At 43.9% G+C, this 15,769-nt stretch overlaps 1 long non-coding RNA gene across 1 annotated transcript; it reads left to right on the top strand.

The window, feature by feature from the left end:
- Positions 1 to 2,216: 2,216 nt before the first annotated feature.
- Positions 2,217 to 4,602, top strand: LOC132647231 (uncharacterized). The gene is made up of 2 exons (XR_009585579.1): positions 2,217 to 2,365; positions 2,864 to 4,602. It is a non-coding gene; the product is annotated as an uncharacterized LOC132647231 (long non-coding RNA).
- The last annotated feature ends 11,167 nt before the right edge of the window (positions 4,603 to 15,769 follow it).

Raw genomic sequence — 15,769 nt, 5'->3', positions numbered from 1 at the left:
AAAAGTTGGCCACTCTTTTTATTTATTCCTTTTGCTCAGGAATAATTTTGGAATAAACTGTATAAATTTAAAAAAATGCTGTATGCTCACTGTGTTTACTCTTCTAAAATCTTAACCATGTATTTTTTAACTTCTTTCCACTTTCACAAATACTGACTTAATATGCTTACATTGCTCCATTGTGTGGATATATCATACCCAACTAAACTTCCTGGTAGTGGGCAGTTAGTGCACATTCTAAAATAGTCCTATATTTGCACTTTCTTCAGTATTGAGTCAAAGGATGCTGCAGCCTGTGGGCTTGTGACTTCCAGAAAAGCTGCAATTGTTCTCAGCTTCTCCTAGGAGGTGTGAAAGTGCCAGCTTCCCAAGACCCTAGGAAAAGGACTCATAATTTATTTATTTATTTTTGTCAGTTTGATGTACTAAAAATGCCACCTCATTCTGTCAATTCATATTTTAAAAGTATGACCAGGTGTGTAGAGTTGTTCCCCCCCCCCGTTTATTGTATTTCTTTCTTTTGTCTTTTTTCATGTTGTTCTCTTTCTTGGCTCCCTTTTGAAATCAGCACTTTATAATTTATTTTATTTTGAGACTGGGTTTCTGTTTGTAGTCTTGGCTATCCTGGAACTCACTCTGTAGACCAGGCTGGCCTCGAACTCAAGAGATCAGCCTGCTTCTGCCTCCCAAGTACTGGAATTAAAGGCAGGTTCAGTATTTTATCTCCAGGTGATTTTGGCTTTCTTGATTATACGTTGTCCTCTTTCATCTTCAGAGGTCCATGTTGCAGGAATGAGGGGCATGGCTTCTCACTGTGCACTGCAGGCTCCCAGGCAGTGACCTCTTCCCCACTACTAGCAAAGAAGTTAGGGAGAGGACGTGGAGAAGGAAGAAGGAAGCCATGATGGGTTAGGGAGGAAAGGAGAACATGGGTGGCATGGATAAAAAAATTGGCCCAGATGAATAACATTAGCAAGTATTTGGGATTATGGATGGGAGGAAGCCCAGATAGGAATGATTAAAGCAGATGGAATGGGATGGAGGCTGGGAGATATGAGATAGCATAGGTGGAAATATCTGCCCAGCCAAAGGTGAAATAAGGCAATTATAAAATCTAAAAAGAATGGCTGGCCAGTTAGCTCAGTTGGTTAGAGCATGGTGCTAATAAAATCTAAAAAGAAAAAAAGAAAGAAAAGAAGTTAAATGGTTCTGTTGCCTGTACAAAGAACTCAGCTATGACTAGGAGGCTGGTATCTTATGAGCTTTCAACCCCATATGAGATGTTTAGTGGGGAGACTTTCACAAGGCCCTGTTGGTGTAATATGCTTTTGGAATGTATACAATTTACCCTTGTTCTTTCAAATGGTGATTTCTCTACCCCACTATCTGGTTTCAATCTAATCATTGCATTGTGATGTTTATTCTAAGCATCACCTGTCTCAAGTTTGTAAACATGTCACCATTTGTTCTCTGTATTGTCAATAAATCAACCAGCCAATGCTAAGCAATGGTGAGAATAGTGTGGGCCATCCTGATCTAGAGGGGAGGAGAGAGAAGCAAGTGGGAGGAGGCTGGAAGAGAAAAGGGAGAGGGGAGGGCTTGGAACCACTAGGAGAGATGAACCAGACCTAAGATATGACTAAAAGCAAGTGTAATGTGGGAAATCTGAATGGGAGGAAGCTATGCAGGCTTGTAGGTTTTTTTTGGAGTATTTATTGCCCAGCATTGTGCTCTAGGTGTGGTGATTTGAGTATGCAGCTGGTTTAGGAATAACTGCTATTTAACTAAAAGATAACTCAATAATAAATATTAATATCCAACAACATGGCCCAAAGCCACAAAACTGAGGTGTGGACATCTTCATCAGAAGGGAGGTAACCCTTTATCTGTTCTGTGAGTCTGTGCAGAGCTGACCAGAGTATTTACAGAACATCCAAGCACTGAAGATTGTCAACATCTTTAAATGCCTCCCCAGCCTTTCAGCAACACTTTCCACAGTGCAGGTCTTAGCGTAGGAGGTAAGCAGAACTTCTCTCAGCAGCAGGTGATACCTGCCAAGCTTTAGGCCCACTCCCTTCAAACCCTGAGACTGGATCACCAGTTTCAGGCTTAAACAGAGAATGGGAATCCACTCTAGGCCTAGGTCAATTCTGTTGTTGTTGTTTTTGTATTAACAGTTGCTGATTTTTCTTTTTTGTCTTTCATCAATACAGTAGTGAACAATTTGCAAGTAAGAATAACAGAAATAACTCTCACTGTGCTGAATCCACAAGGAAACCCAAGTGCTTTGATGCCTTGCACTAAACAGAAAGGTCAGAACTCTGAGGTCATATTGAACTGAAGCCTAGGGGTCAGTTCTTGATAGGTAAGTTGTCGGTCAACATTTCCTCTTCGTGATTTTATCTCTTTGCTCTTCTCTTCCCCAGAGGGTACTACTAATCTTTTCTCTGAGAAAGGATGCTCACAAAGTATCCAAACCAGGCAGAAGAAGAGATTCAGCAGGAAGCTGGATGTGATCAGTTAAAGCACTGCTCTTTATCTGAGTATCTCCTCCTTCCTTCTTCCCTTCTTCCCTCCTTCTCTCCTTCCTCCCTCTATCCCTCTTTCCTCCCTTCCTTGCCTGTTCTCTTTTACTCTTGCATACACCTGTGTACAGGACTTAGAGTATTATCGTGATAAATCAACAGTTAAAAGTCATTGTTTTAAAAATATCTTGGCAAAGTAAAAAGCTACTAAATGTATATTTGTCTATCTAATTTCTCCAATTTTTTTTTTTTCCTGGAAAATTCAGACATTACAGATCCTGCTTTCAGGGTAAGGCTGTCCTTGTCACTGGAAATATAATGGTTGCTTTATCTTATAGGGAAATCACTTTTGCAGGACCCCCAGACTCACGTCTTCAACACCCAGCCTGCTATCCTTTTCTTCTTGGTGGTGAGAGTGGGGCCCTCTACCTCGTCACTAACGGGGAGCAGGACCGGCGAGTTCAAGAGGGCTATGGCTGCGTGACTGTGGACAGCTGCGGTTGTTGGCACCTCTAAGATTTAGAAACTGCATTGGCCAAGGTCTTCCGGTCTGCAAGCGTGCAAACATGGCACCCACACCACTGGCCTCCAGAAACAAAGCGTGGAGGAGAAGCCAGCCAGAGTAGCCACTGAAGGTCTTGGCTTTGACACATGGAAGGGGCCTGTGATCTACAGACCTGAGTGAATTCCCAGGGGAAAATGCCAGGAGGAAGTTCGGGTCACATGGCTCTCTCCCCACCCACCCACTACCTCCCAGTTTCTTCATTTTGGGGAACGCGGATCCTCTAGGGAAACTGCTTAAGGGCCTGCTTTACACAGCGGAAGTTAGCTTGCTTGTTTTTAAATAAGCAGGATCCGGACATTGGTTTGTTGTTTTTTTTTTTTTAATTTTAGAAAACTCAAAAATAAAGCAAAAAGATAAATATAAATTAAAAAAAAAAGAAAAAAAGAGAAAGCTTCACTCTTTTCCCGGTTGTTGGGAAAAATAACAAATGCGTAGCATGGAGCCTGGGAGCCCAAATCTGAAGAGAGGCAATCAGCTGACCGCCCGGAGAGCTAGCCCTGCAGTTCAGGTCACCACTCCTTCCTATCCTCAGCGCCCAAGACTTCTGAGGTAGTATTAGAAGACACGAGGTCACTTTCATGTTCCTGGGAGAAAAACTCCCTGATTTGCACCGAGATCTTGGATCTGATAAAACCGGGCGATTCTGGGCTACTCCAGGATCAGCGACTGTGATAAAACCGGACAAGCTGGCTTCTGCTCATTAACCTTCCCTCCGTACCTCGAGGGATAACCTCAATTTCTTTGGGATTATACCGAAGCAGCAGACTTATGAAATACCAGCGGCAAGGCTGGAGTCTGCACTTTCTGGGTTCTGGCTGGACTTGCCTGTGGGCTGCCTTGCATATTAAAAGGCCTGGCCAGTCTTTGTGTTTCTTGCTTGTAAGTCTGCAGCGAGGGTCCTGGTTTGAGTATCTGCTGCTCTCTTCCAGGCTGGCCTGGCAGGCTGCATTACCTGGAGGCTAATGAGGTGCGTGCTGCTGGTGTGTGCATGGTGATGGGAACGCCTTGGAAAATGTGATTTTAAAATCACGAGGTTTGCAGAGCCTCACAACTGTAGGGGAAGTGTGAGGACTAAGGACCTATAGAAACTCCCTCCCAGTTGACAGTGTTCACCAGGGTGGGCCGGGACTCTTCCCTGCCCTCTGGGACTAAGGATGACTTCTGGGACTAAGGATGCTCCCTCAGCCCTTTGGGCTTCTGCAGTGTGTGGGTGGAGAGAGGGAGTGTGTCCCGGTCAAAGCGAAGGCTTGCAGCCACCTGTGGCAGGAGTGTGGAGATCTAGGTGCAGGGCAAGAACTCCGAAGGAAAGCAAGCCAGTGGTCCCAGCGGACCAGAAAGCTGAGTCACCGAGACCCAGCTCCCCAGGATGACCAGCTAGCTGCCGGAAGCCACAACCACTTCTGAAGGACTAAACATTTCGCATGCTTTCACAACAGATTTCATTTTTCTTACCCGATGGAAAAAAATAATCACAGTGTAGAAAAAAAATAAAATGTAAAAATCTTAAAATGAGCTCATGAAATGAAACTTCATCTCTGTCGCCCAGGTGTATAGGCATGGCATGTGTGTCATGGGTTATAGAAAATGCTTTGTGTGTCTGTTGGTCTTGGACGCCTAGGTCTGAGGGTCTGAGGCCTCCAGATAGAACCCGGTGGGCTAGAGAATAAAAAAAAAAAAAAAAAACAGTGGCAGAAAGAGCTGAGCTTTCCAATTTATATCTTCAGCTCAAGAGCAGATTTGAGAGCCCACATCCAAATGGTTATGGGTTATATAGATGGTTTATGGACAAAACAAATGGTTTTGAGAGAGTCTTCTCTTAGTTTGAAACCTAGAATTTACTTTGGATCCCTCTGTCTTCCTTAGCAGCAGCTCTTATCCTCTTCGGAGTCAGCACATTTGGTCAGCTTTCCATACATTTCTGGAACCCCCATCCTTCATCCCACTCTGTCCCTTCACTGTCATGCTCTGGCTCAGGCCCCCTGTGGCCTTTGTGGGGGGGGGCACTCCATAAACCACCTCCTCAGAGCAGGGGTTCAGAAGTTCCCACTGGCCTAGCATTGCTTCACAGTGCTCCATGACAAGGCCGTTGAACACCAGTAGTCACTAGGGAAATGCAAAGCAAAACCGTAGTGAGGTGCCCATGCACCGTCAGAGTGACTGACAAAAACAAAGACCACACCAAATGCAGGCTTTCATAAGAAGGTGGTGGGAATGTAAAATGGCACAGCTGCTCTGGAAGACAGTTTACGTTTCTCTTCCCTTCTTCCCCTCCTCCTCGTCCTTCTCCTCCTCTTCTTCTAAGTGTGTCTGTGTGCCTGCATGTGCATACATGCTAACCTGTGAGTGTATGTTCAGTTTGGAGGCCACAGGTTGACTTTAGGGATCTTCCTATATTTCTACTTATTTTTTAAAAATATTTTATTTTATTTTATGTGCATCAGTGTAAAGGTGTCAGATCCCTTGGAACTGGAGTTACAGACAGTTGTGAGCTGCCATGTGGTTGCTGGGAATTGAACCTGGGTCCTCTGGAAGAGCAGACAGTGCTCTTAACCATTGAACCATCTCTCTAGCCCATTTCTACTTATTTTTAAAAATAAAATAATATTATGCATTCTTTGAGAATTTTGTGCACCCATAGGATTTATCTTGATCACATTCACTCCTAACTCCTTTCCAATCCACTCCCCATCTCTTCATCCCTTCTCCCCGACCAACTTCATGCCCTTTTTCTTTTTCATAACTTACCCGGTCCAATTTTTCCTACTCATATTATCTTCACGGATGAGGGGTTATTCACCGAAGCATGGTGGACCTACTAGAAGCCACACCCTTAAGGGAAATTGACTCTCCCTCCCTGAGGAGCTATCAGCTGTCAGTGTTCCTCAGCTGGGGTGGGGGCTCATAGCCCCTCCTCTCTCTTTGCTGGAATGTTGAATGGCTTTATCTTGAACAGGCAAACACAGCTGCTATGAGTTCAGCAGTCCCATCATGTCCAGAAGACACTGTTTTTGTCCCTGGCTCCTCTGCCCCCTGGCTCCTACATCATTCCTAACTTCCTTCTGGGATCATCCCCGAGCCCTGGGGTCTCCACCTTAGTGTTTGAAACTGGACCTCTCTGTAAAACTAGTGCTCTGCTTCCTTCTAGACTGCCTACAGAACTGTAGGGATCCAACTGCCCTGGTCTCCACAGTACTCAGATTACAGACCCACACCACAGATTACAGACCAACAGGTTTAGCTAAGATGGTAGGGATTTGAACTCAGGTCCTTATGTTTGTTCAGCAGGCATTTTGCCCGCTGACTCATCTTCACAGCCTCTAGGTTTGACAGTTCATTTTAAAAATAAACAAACAACTGCCTTTAAGCCTATAATGGCAGCCTTCAGCATGAACCCCAGAGGAAGAAAAGCTCTATTGACATGAACTCCTGTGAACATAACGCCCAGAGAAATTTCCTTTTTTAAGACTGAAAACCATCTTTTGGTGGCTCAGATGTCTTCCCATGAAGGAATGATTATACAAATTATGGCATGTCTATATGCTACACAACTGTTCAGTACAAGGAGCCAAATTGATACATTCAACTAAGAGGAGAGGTCTCCAGGAAATAACATTGGGCAGAAAAAGATAAACTAGGGGCCGCAGAGATGATTCCTCTACTGAGAGCACTTGCTGTGTCATCATGAGGACCAGAGTTCGTATCCCATCACCCAGGTAACAAACCAGAGGTCCTATATGTGCCTGAGGCTCGGCTCTTCAGTGGGGAATAGAGTCAGAAGGATCTCTGATACTTGCTGGTTTCCAATATACTTGAGAAAAGTGCAAGTTCCATCTCCAAAGGGATAGGAGGACCACCCTAACGCCCACTTCTGATTTTCAGACATGTACACAGACATGAATCCCAAAAGATACACAAACGCCACAGAAATACACACACACACACACACACACACACACACACACACACACATGAAAGTAAATAAGCAAATCTTAAAGAGGACCCAACACAGGTATGTGTGATGATTTGATTGCATGTATCTAGTGAAATAATGGCAAGGATTCCAGGGCTTTGGGATGGGAAGAGGCCAGGCTGGAAGAGGAATAGATATGGTTACAATGGGAAAGTATCTTTATAAGTTGGAGCTACTGAGTGCCTTGAGAGGGATGGTGATTATGGGAACCTACAGAGAAGATGCAGTTGTATTGACTTAACACACCAGGTCAGTAAGTCACACTGGGTAACCTGAACAAGGCAACGGGGAGACATAGACTAGTTGATGTCCTGGCTGTGATACTGTACTGTGATTCTGCAAAGCTGCTCAGTGAAACGAAGTGTACAAGAGACTTCTCAATCATTTCTTAATATGTGAATTTACACTGATCTCAACTGATGTGTTAGTTAAAAATTACATCTAATTAATCATTCTCTCTCTGTGTGTATGTGCATGCGCACGGGTGTAGGTACATGTGTGCATGTGTGGGTGTGTACATGTATGTGCATGCATGTAAAAGCCAGAGAACAATGTTGGCTGTTGCTCATCTTTTTTTGTGTGTGTGTCAGGCTCTTTCATTGGCCTGGATCTCTCCAAATAGTCTACACTGGCTAGGGTTCTCCAAGGACGCACCTGTCTCCACTTCCTTAACTCTGGGATTACAAGCATGTGCTACCATGCCTAGTGATATTTGTTTTTAAGTTTTACATGGGTTTTGATGCACCAAACTCAGGTCCTCATGATTGCAAGACAAGCATTTTACTAATCAAGCTATCTCCCCAACCTCATTAATCATTTTTTTATTAAGACAAAATGTATATAGTATAACATTTACCATCACAATCCTTCCTTCCTTCCTTCCTTCCTTCCTTCCTTCCTTCCTTCCTTCCTTCCTTCCTTCCTTCCTTCCTTCCTTCCTTCCTTCCTTCCTTCCTTCCTTTCCTTCTTTTTGGTTTTTTGAGACAGGGTTTCTCTGAGTAGCTATGACTGTCCTGGACTCTATTTGTAGACCAGGTTGATCTCAAACTCACAGCAATCCACCTCCCTCTGCCTCCTTGAATGTTGGGAATAAAGGCATGTGCCACCATGCCTGGCTCACCACAATCATTTTTAAGCTCTAGTTCTGTGGCATGAAGTGTATTTTTTTGGAGTGGGGAACAAGGTTTCCCGGTGTAGCAATGGTTGGCTTCAGACTGTACAGAACACACTGGCCTTGAATTTGTGGCAATTCTTTTGCATCTCCCCCAATTGAAACTTTGTAGCCACAAGTGCCAAGTTTCCATTCTCCTTTCTTCATGGTGTGTGTGGGAGAGGACCAGCAAAACAAAACAGAGAATGTCACCTCAAAACCAAAATTCTTTCTGGGGCCCTTGTAACTCAGAAGCCAAACTCTCCTCATGCCCATGAGCTGTCCTTGCTGTGGTACTGTCTGCTCGCTGGCTCTCCTGTGACACTCAGGTTTTCTCTGATTCAGCTGTGGGGCCTGGGAAGGGGTTTGAGAAGGTGTCTCAGAAAAACACTCTGGTTCTGGTTGAAGTATTATAAATGGATAAAAGTAAGATATGAGACTGCGATTGAAGGCTACCTTGAACATTTTCTCCCTTTGTCTTCCTCTTATGTGTTCATATTTTGCCTCTATATCATGATTTCTTTTCAGTTTTGCCAAGACTGGATCTTTCTTTAGTGAGCATGTTGTAAGGGTGTCTGCCTATAAGGAAATTGTTCAAGCCTTACGACATAGGAAGACATGTCAAGAATTGGAAAAGATATTTTCAAAGACTTGGAAGAAAGCCTGAGCATAAATGAGAAGCAAAAGATATTTTGAAAAAGTTGATAAAAGCTTGAATATTCATATTTTTGGAATTTGGAAATGGTCTAGAATATTTGAATAAGAGAAGTGAGAAGTTACAGACTCTAATTTGGATGGAGATGAAAGGGAAGCTATTTTTTGTTTGTTAAATTTGTTTATTAAAGAATGAGGCTGAGGTGGAGTCTCCCTGGAACTCAGGAATGAGAAGCCAACACAGGCAGCGTAGCAAGATTCTGTCCCTTAAGAAAAAAATAACTCCGAGTAAACTGAAGCAAACTGAGAAACTGAGTGGAGGACGAATGAATTAAACAGAAATCAGTGAAATGATTTGACAATAAAAACTGTAATAGGCCTGCTGTAGTGGTGGAGGCTTGTAATCCCAGCAGCCTAGGAGGCTGAGGTAGGAGCATCACCGTGAGTTTGAGGCCAGCTTGGTCTCTGTAAAAAGGTCCAGGCAGACAGGGCTACAGAGCAAAACCCTGGAGGGCGGGGGGGGGGGGAAGAAGCAAAAAACAAAACAAAATAAAACCCTGTAAGACAGAAATTAAAGCTACATTATAAGAAAGCCATTTAGTGAGAGGCATTTTAGTTGTGACGGAGGTGATGAGTGACCCCTTGGGTATTTTGATAGCTCAGTTAACTAGGGAGAGTGAAGCATATGGATATTTTGGGACGAGATTTCAGTTTCTTGCTGATTTGCCCCCAAGTTGTGATATTAGTCACACAACTACATTTCTTTTTGTTGTTTGTTTGTTTTTGAGACAGGGTTTCTCTGTGTAGCTCTGGCTGTCCTGGAACTCGCTCTGTAGACCAGGCTGGCTTCGAACTCAGAGACCAGGCTGGCCTCTGCCTCCCAAGTGCAGGTATTAAAGGTGTGTGTCACCACTTCCGGGACACAATGACTACATTTCTAATACATACAGTTATGAAGACATCGACAGCAAATTGACCAATGTGCTTCATTAGTTTAAAGACTGGTCACTGCATAGGGAAACCAGAAGTTTCCTGAAATTTATACTTTTTATGGACCTGTGAAGATTTCTCAGTTTTGACAACTGCCTTGAACATTTGCACAGCCGCATTGGAAATTAGTTGGAAAATATAATTTTTTTTTTCCTAATCAGTGAAGGATAAAAATAAAATTTCCATTTACCCCATCAGAGGAAGGGCTGAATTATCCTGAATTATCGTCTCTCTCTCTCTGTGTGTGTGTGTGTGTAGAAGACGTTATTTTGTTATAGAAAGGCGAGAGAAGAGCGTGCAGCACATGTGTGGAGATTCAGGCACCTTAGAGGTTGCCAGGCAGCTAATTAACAAAAAGATTAGATGGTTCTTCTGCATGGCAAAGCATTTGTGGTAAACTCTTTAAAGTACATGAGTTTTTCTTATTCTAAGCAAATATTTCAAATCCCCCAAATCCTCAGTTTTATTAGCCTCAGGTTCTCCAGACTCTGAATCTACTGATGTCCTACTCTGTGTTCATCGTCTTTCTATGTCACTCTTGGGCATGCTCTGAGACTCCTCTGTGATGTCAGTACTCCCAGTCATTAAAACACAAACCTACGAGAACTGTTGGTTCATGCTTTCATCTTCCCCCAGAGTTAGCCTGCTGTGTCAGGGGCCAGGGAGTGGGCATTTGCATTCCAGTGGTCTTGTCTTATACTCAGTGACTCCAAGATTACTTACACTTTCAACGTTTTCTTCCGTAAAATAAGGCTGACAATACATACCTCACAGTATCCTTGAGAGGCGTAAGTGACTTTCAGGTGTTGACACAATGCCTGGCAGTATCTCCAACAAGCCTTACATATGGTAAGGTTGAAATAAGGAGTTTGAGACCCTGTTGGAAAGAAAGGCTGAGGCATATAGCTTAATGTAGCTGTCAGTAAGTTAATTTATCTCTGTGGTCGTGGGTTCCCTTTGTGTAAAACAAGGGCTTTCAAATCAAGGCCGTTCATAGTACTCAAGTTGTGTGATTTGGTTGAGATAAAATAGCATTTTTATTACCTAGAGTGAACCTTCAACAAAGCTCACTAATTGTTCTCTTGACAGTGTCTGGAATTTTGCTCGATTCCCTGATTCTTTAAATATTTTCTGCAAGCACACAGAATGCAAATAGCAACAGCCCGACGAGTCTATTAAGTTCATAGTCATCATACTGTTGAGAGTCAGCAGCCTATGACCTCTTTCTCTCCTTCTTAGCACTATCTGCAGTACTGCTAAAACTCTCTGGGTTTTCTAGGGATGTATGCATTTGTAATGAATTTTTAAAAAGGTTTATTTATTTATTTCCTGTATATGAGTGCTCTGTTTTCATGCACACAAGAATAGGGAATAAGATTCCATTACAGATGGTTGTAAGCCATCGTATGGTTACTGGGAATTGAACTCAGGACCTCAGGAGCAGCCGGTACTCTTAACTGGTGAGCCATCTCTCCACAGCCTGTGATGCATCTGTTTTAAACACATCAGTTTGGCCTGGCTATGGCGGCCACTTGGGTCAGACACTAATGTGGATGCTGTTGTGAAGGCTTTAGGGTAACTGGCAATGCCCACGAGTTGCTTTAGAGAACAATAGAGCCCTTTACAGTTTGGTTGATCTTAATCAACTAAAAGACTTAAAAAAAAAAAAGACTGGAGTTTCCCAAAGTGTTCTGTCTTCTTCCTAAGTCAGCAGACTGCTCAGCCTCACACAGTTTGAACTTTCCAGCCCCACAATTTTATGAGTCAGTGTCTTAAAATAAATTCTTATGTACAAAAATGTGTACATATCCCTCATTCTTCATGGACAAAGGTTAGCAATAGCTGAGGATGCTCTAGTTATGACATGTATCATATTAAGTAGTGTGGCGTTTGCATAGACTTGAAAATCTTTTTGAGATGACTTTGTTTCTGATGCAGTGTGGATGTTCTTTATCCTGCACTGCTGGCGGGGGGTGGGGGTGGGGAGGATGGCAAGAGAAGTATATGCATGTTCTGACGATGCTACCTGAGTGTATCTAGTGTGCTGCTGCTTAAATTTGTAGGCACGGGACCCATGGGTAATGGAGAGTTCCTGTTTCTCCTGCTTCTCTGGAAAACTCCAAGTAGACAGTATTTCAACAACTCAGCTGGAGACCTGTGAGGGAGGAGTATATATTTAAGTGTTCATCCCCTCAGTGGAAAGTTACTGAGATAAACCCTGGGAAGGAGACCAGACATGGCACGTAATGCCATGGGAACATGATGGACTCATCTTGTGGTTTCCTGAAAATATCTGGTAGGAGCTTTGTGAGCTGCAAGGTAGTGAGTGTCCTTGAACCTCAAAGACATTCCCATGGCTTGCTTCCACAGAGCTCCTTTGTGGGGACTCCAGAGGTTAGCCACCCGAGAGGCTATATGATGGGAAGCTTGGCAGAATGTTCCCAAACACCACAACCTTCTTTCCCTGCTTTCTCCACTGCACTAATTGTCAAGTCAGCTTAGGTTTTAAGCCTTTTCAATTTGTGGGATGCTCCTACTTGCCCCTGTGGGTGGGATGGGCATGGACACCCTGTGACTGCTTTGGAGATGGAGGGGAAGAGAAGAAGAGCAGAAAGCGAAAAGATGAGGGCAGAACATGCCCCACCAGGCCAGAGAGCTCTGATGATAAGTCTTGGCTCCAGCCTTATGACTACAGACTGACCACAGGCAAGTCATGCTACTTCTCTGAGCTCTCACTTGTCACCTGTGAGGTGGACATCCTCTTTCCTTGAAGGGTTGCCCAAAGAATCCAACGAGATCCCGAACAAATACCAAGAATGTGGACTTAAGGTCACATGAAGGTCAGAAGACACACTGCATGTCAGAGAACAGTTCTAGGACTGTGTCTATATTTCTTGTATGCATTCTTCCCTTAAGGACAGTAGGAAACTAGTCTGCCTTTTAGAAACACACACGGATGATACTGAGTGTTTCCCAGCTGTGGGTAGCAATTTGGCTGGCAGAGGAGAGGCCCCAACATTCCTTGAAGGACCATACTATGGAAGTACAGGGGGGCAGAACAGTCCCTGAAATTACTGGTGATACTGCTCCTCTCTTGCCAGCTCATGCTCTCCACCAGCCCCTATCGTCTTGCAGAGTAAGGACAGAGCTTTGGGCGGTAAGGCCAGGGCCTACTCAGGTTTCTGAGACTAGGTATTCCCATCAGTCAGGTGACAGAGGCACCTGTCCAGTACCAAGCTGTCACCCACCCCATACAGCCAGGACAGCCAACCAGGGGAATCTCATTCTTCTATCCTTGGAGGGTTAGAGGGAACTGGAGCCCATAGCTTTCACCCGGGGACACAAAAGGCAGCCATGATGGAGTTGAAAGGTCAAGAAAAAGAAGGGTTGACTCCCAGGGACCTGCTGTTCTCCAGCTGCTGTCTGCTGCAAGCTGGGGTCCCAGCCATATCTTCTTGTGAGTTTTTCCTTCCCTCAGGTGGAGATGCTGCCCTTGAATCATGGGAGTGGTCCAGTGATCCTAATCGACTGTCTACTGTGTAGGTGTTCCCTGCTTGTTTATGTTGTTCTGTTACTTGTTCCTCCCCCGACTCCTTTGTAGTTTACAGATAGTGTGGACAGTGGAAAGGCGCACACATGGCCACATACACCTCTGCTCACTCTCTGAAGCAAGAACAGACCTTAGCTCTTCATAAGATGCCAGGAAGTTAGAGCCTCCAGCATCAACTGGGCAAGGTAGCATCTAAATCAAGTGCAAGAGCTGATGATTTTGTTGTTTCTGACATGACTTTGACAGATGCTGGGAGCCAGCAGAACGAAAATTCATCCCTATACAAGGAGCCTTAAGAGAGAGAAAGAGGAAATAGAAAAATCAAATAGCACTTATCATTTCAGCGGTATTTCTGAAGACCGGTTGTGTAATAGTTTCCTCCTGGGTAAAGAATTTTATCCTTCAGGGAAGTTCCTTAAACAGAAAGGTAAACAGCCAACATTAGCTTCAGGAAGACCCTGAAACTGACCAGATTAACTAGGCCTTCTGGTAGAGGAAGTTCCTCTCAGACCTAAAGAAGCTGAGTTATAATTAAGACTGGGAGACAAGGCAAGCCGAAAAGAAGACCAGCTACCTTGAAGAAGCAGAGACCAGCCAAGCTGCCTGGATGAGGCTCAGACCAACTGAGGCACCTGGAAAGAACACACAGCAACCTGCAGATTGTGCAGTGTGCTTCAGAGTCCCAGCTTTATGAGTCATCACCAGTGCTGGGTTGGGCCTTGGTGATGCAGCTGTCTTTGAGTCATTTCTGCCCCTATAAGTAACTCCGTACCCATACTCCTGTAACTAACCCAGGAAAACTCATTTCTTTACCAAACTGGACTTTGCTGGTATCTGTAGTGTGGTGTATTGTGGGGTCCCTCTCTGGGGTAAGTAGACTTGTGGTTCTCACACAACAAAGGGGAAGTGAAATCTCTTTCAGTTTAGTTGCAGGGTTGTTGAAGCAGAGAGCGTGGAAGGAGTGGAGGGAGGCCCTATAAAAATATGACACTAGGCAGAGCTAGGCTAGGTACCAGGGATCTTTCTGAGTAGTTTGCGTGGGCGTAGAAAGGATAATCTAAAGAAAACAGGAGAAACTGGGCGCAATGACACATGCCTGTAATCCTAGCACTCAGAGAGGCAGAGGCAAAGGCAGAGGCAGAGGCAGAGGCAGGTGGGTCTCTATGAATTTGAGGCCAGCCTGGTCTACAAAGCAAGTCCAGGACAGCCAAGGCTGTCTTGAAAAAAGAAAAGAGGAGAGTGTTTAGGATTCCTCCTAAAGTATTTGTACAACACCAATGAAAATGTGATTAATTTTCTATTGCTGGTTGCTCTGAGACTACAGAGAGGGACTGGAGTGAGTGGGAAATTACCTTTCATTGAACATGTTTCTGGCTCTTATTAAACAAACAAACAAACAGCCAGTAAGATGGCTTAGTAGATGAAGGCGCTTGCCACCAAGCCTGATGAACCAAGTTCGATCCCCAGGCCCCACACATGGTAAAGGGAGAGAATTGACTACCCAAAATTGTCTGCTGTATATATGTCATCTATATGTATGTATGGTATGCAATCATGAACACGTACCATACACATGTATATACAAATTAATAAATGTAATAAGAATATTTTAAAAAGAAAAAAATGACCAGGAGATAAATTCATGAATATAGAAATAGGAGTAGATTCAGGGGAGTTATTGTTTCATTGAGTTTCATTATTTATTGAGCAACAATATATCAGAAATGCTTAGATTGGGTGAGGATTATTTTTCTGGGTTATCATGTTTTTAAGTTAACATGGCCATTTGGGATGTGCCACATGGAATTATTATAGTTGAGACCCACGGTGGCAGGGTTATTGACAATTTCACTTTGCTTAATTGAGGGTCTCTCAACTTCGGCATGTTTGACATTTTCATGATCCCTGTTGTACTGTGGGACAGACCTCTGTGTAGGCTGCTTTAGCTGCGTCCTGGACCAACGAGAAGCCAGCGACACTTCCCCAGCAGTGATAACCTTTCTTTTTATGTCACCACCAGTCCTGGCAACATTCTTTGTGGGACTGAGTACAAAATACAAGGCTCTCGTACAAGCATTTATTAAGAGTTTCAAGAGAGAAAGCTGGAGATGTGGGTCTGTCGAGAAGCCTTTGCTTGACCTTTCAGGACCATGCATCTGGGCTCAAGGAGTAAAAATGCTTGCTTCCTGATGTCCTAGGTATCATCCCCAGACCATATAAAAAAGCCAGATATGGTGGTACATTTGTAACCCCAGCACTGCTGCTTCAAGATGGGAAGCAGAGATAGTCTAAGCTTTTAAGTCTCCATACCTTAGGTTTAGCATTATAGGGTAACTTAAAAAGAAAAAAAAAATTTAATGAAATT

The sequence above is a fragment of the Meriones unguiculatus genome, chromosome 14 (genome assembly GCF_030254825.1).
Source record: "Meriones unguiculatus strain TT.TT164.6M chromosome 14, Bangor_MerUng_6.1, whole genome shotgun sequence".
Classification (NCBI taxonomy): domain Eukaryota; kingdom Metazoa; phylum Chordata; class Mammalia; order Rodentia; family Muridae; genus Meriones; species Meriones unguiculatus.
Note: the sequence above shows the minus strand (reverse complement) of the source record. Positions and strands in the feature narration are given on the sequence as shown.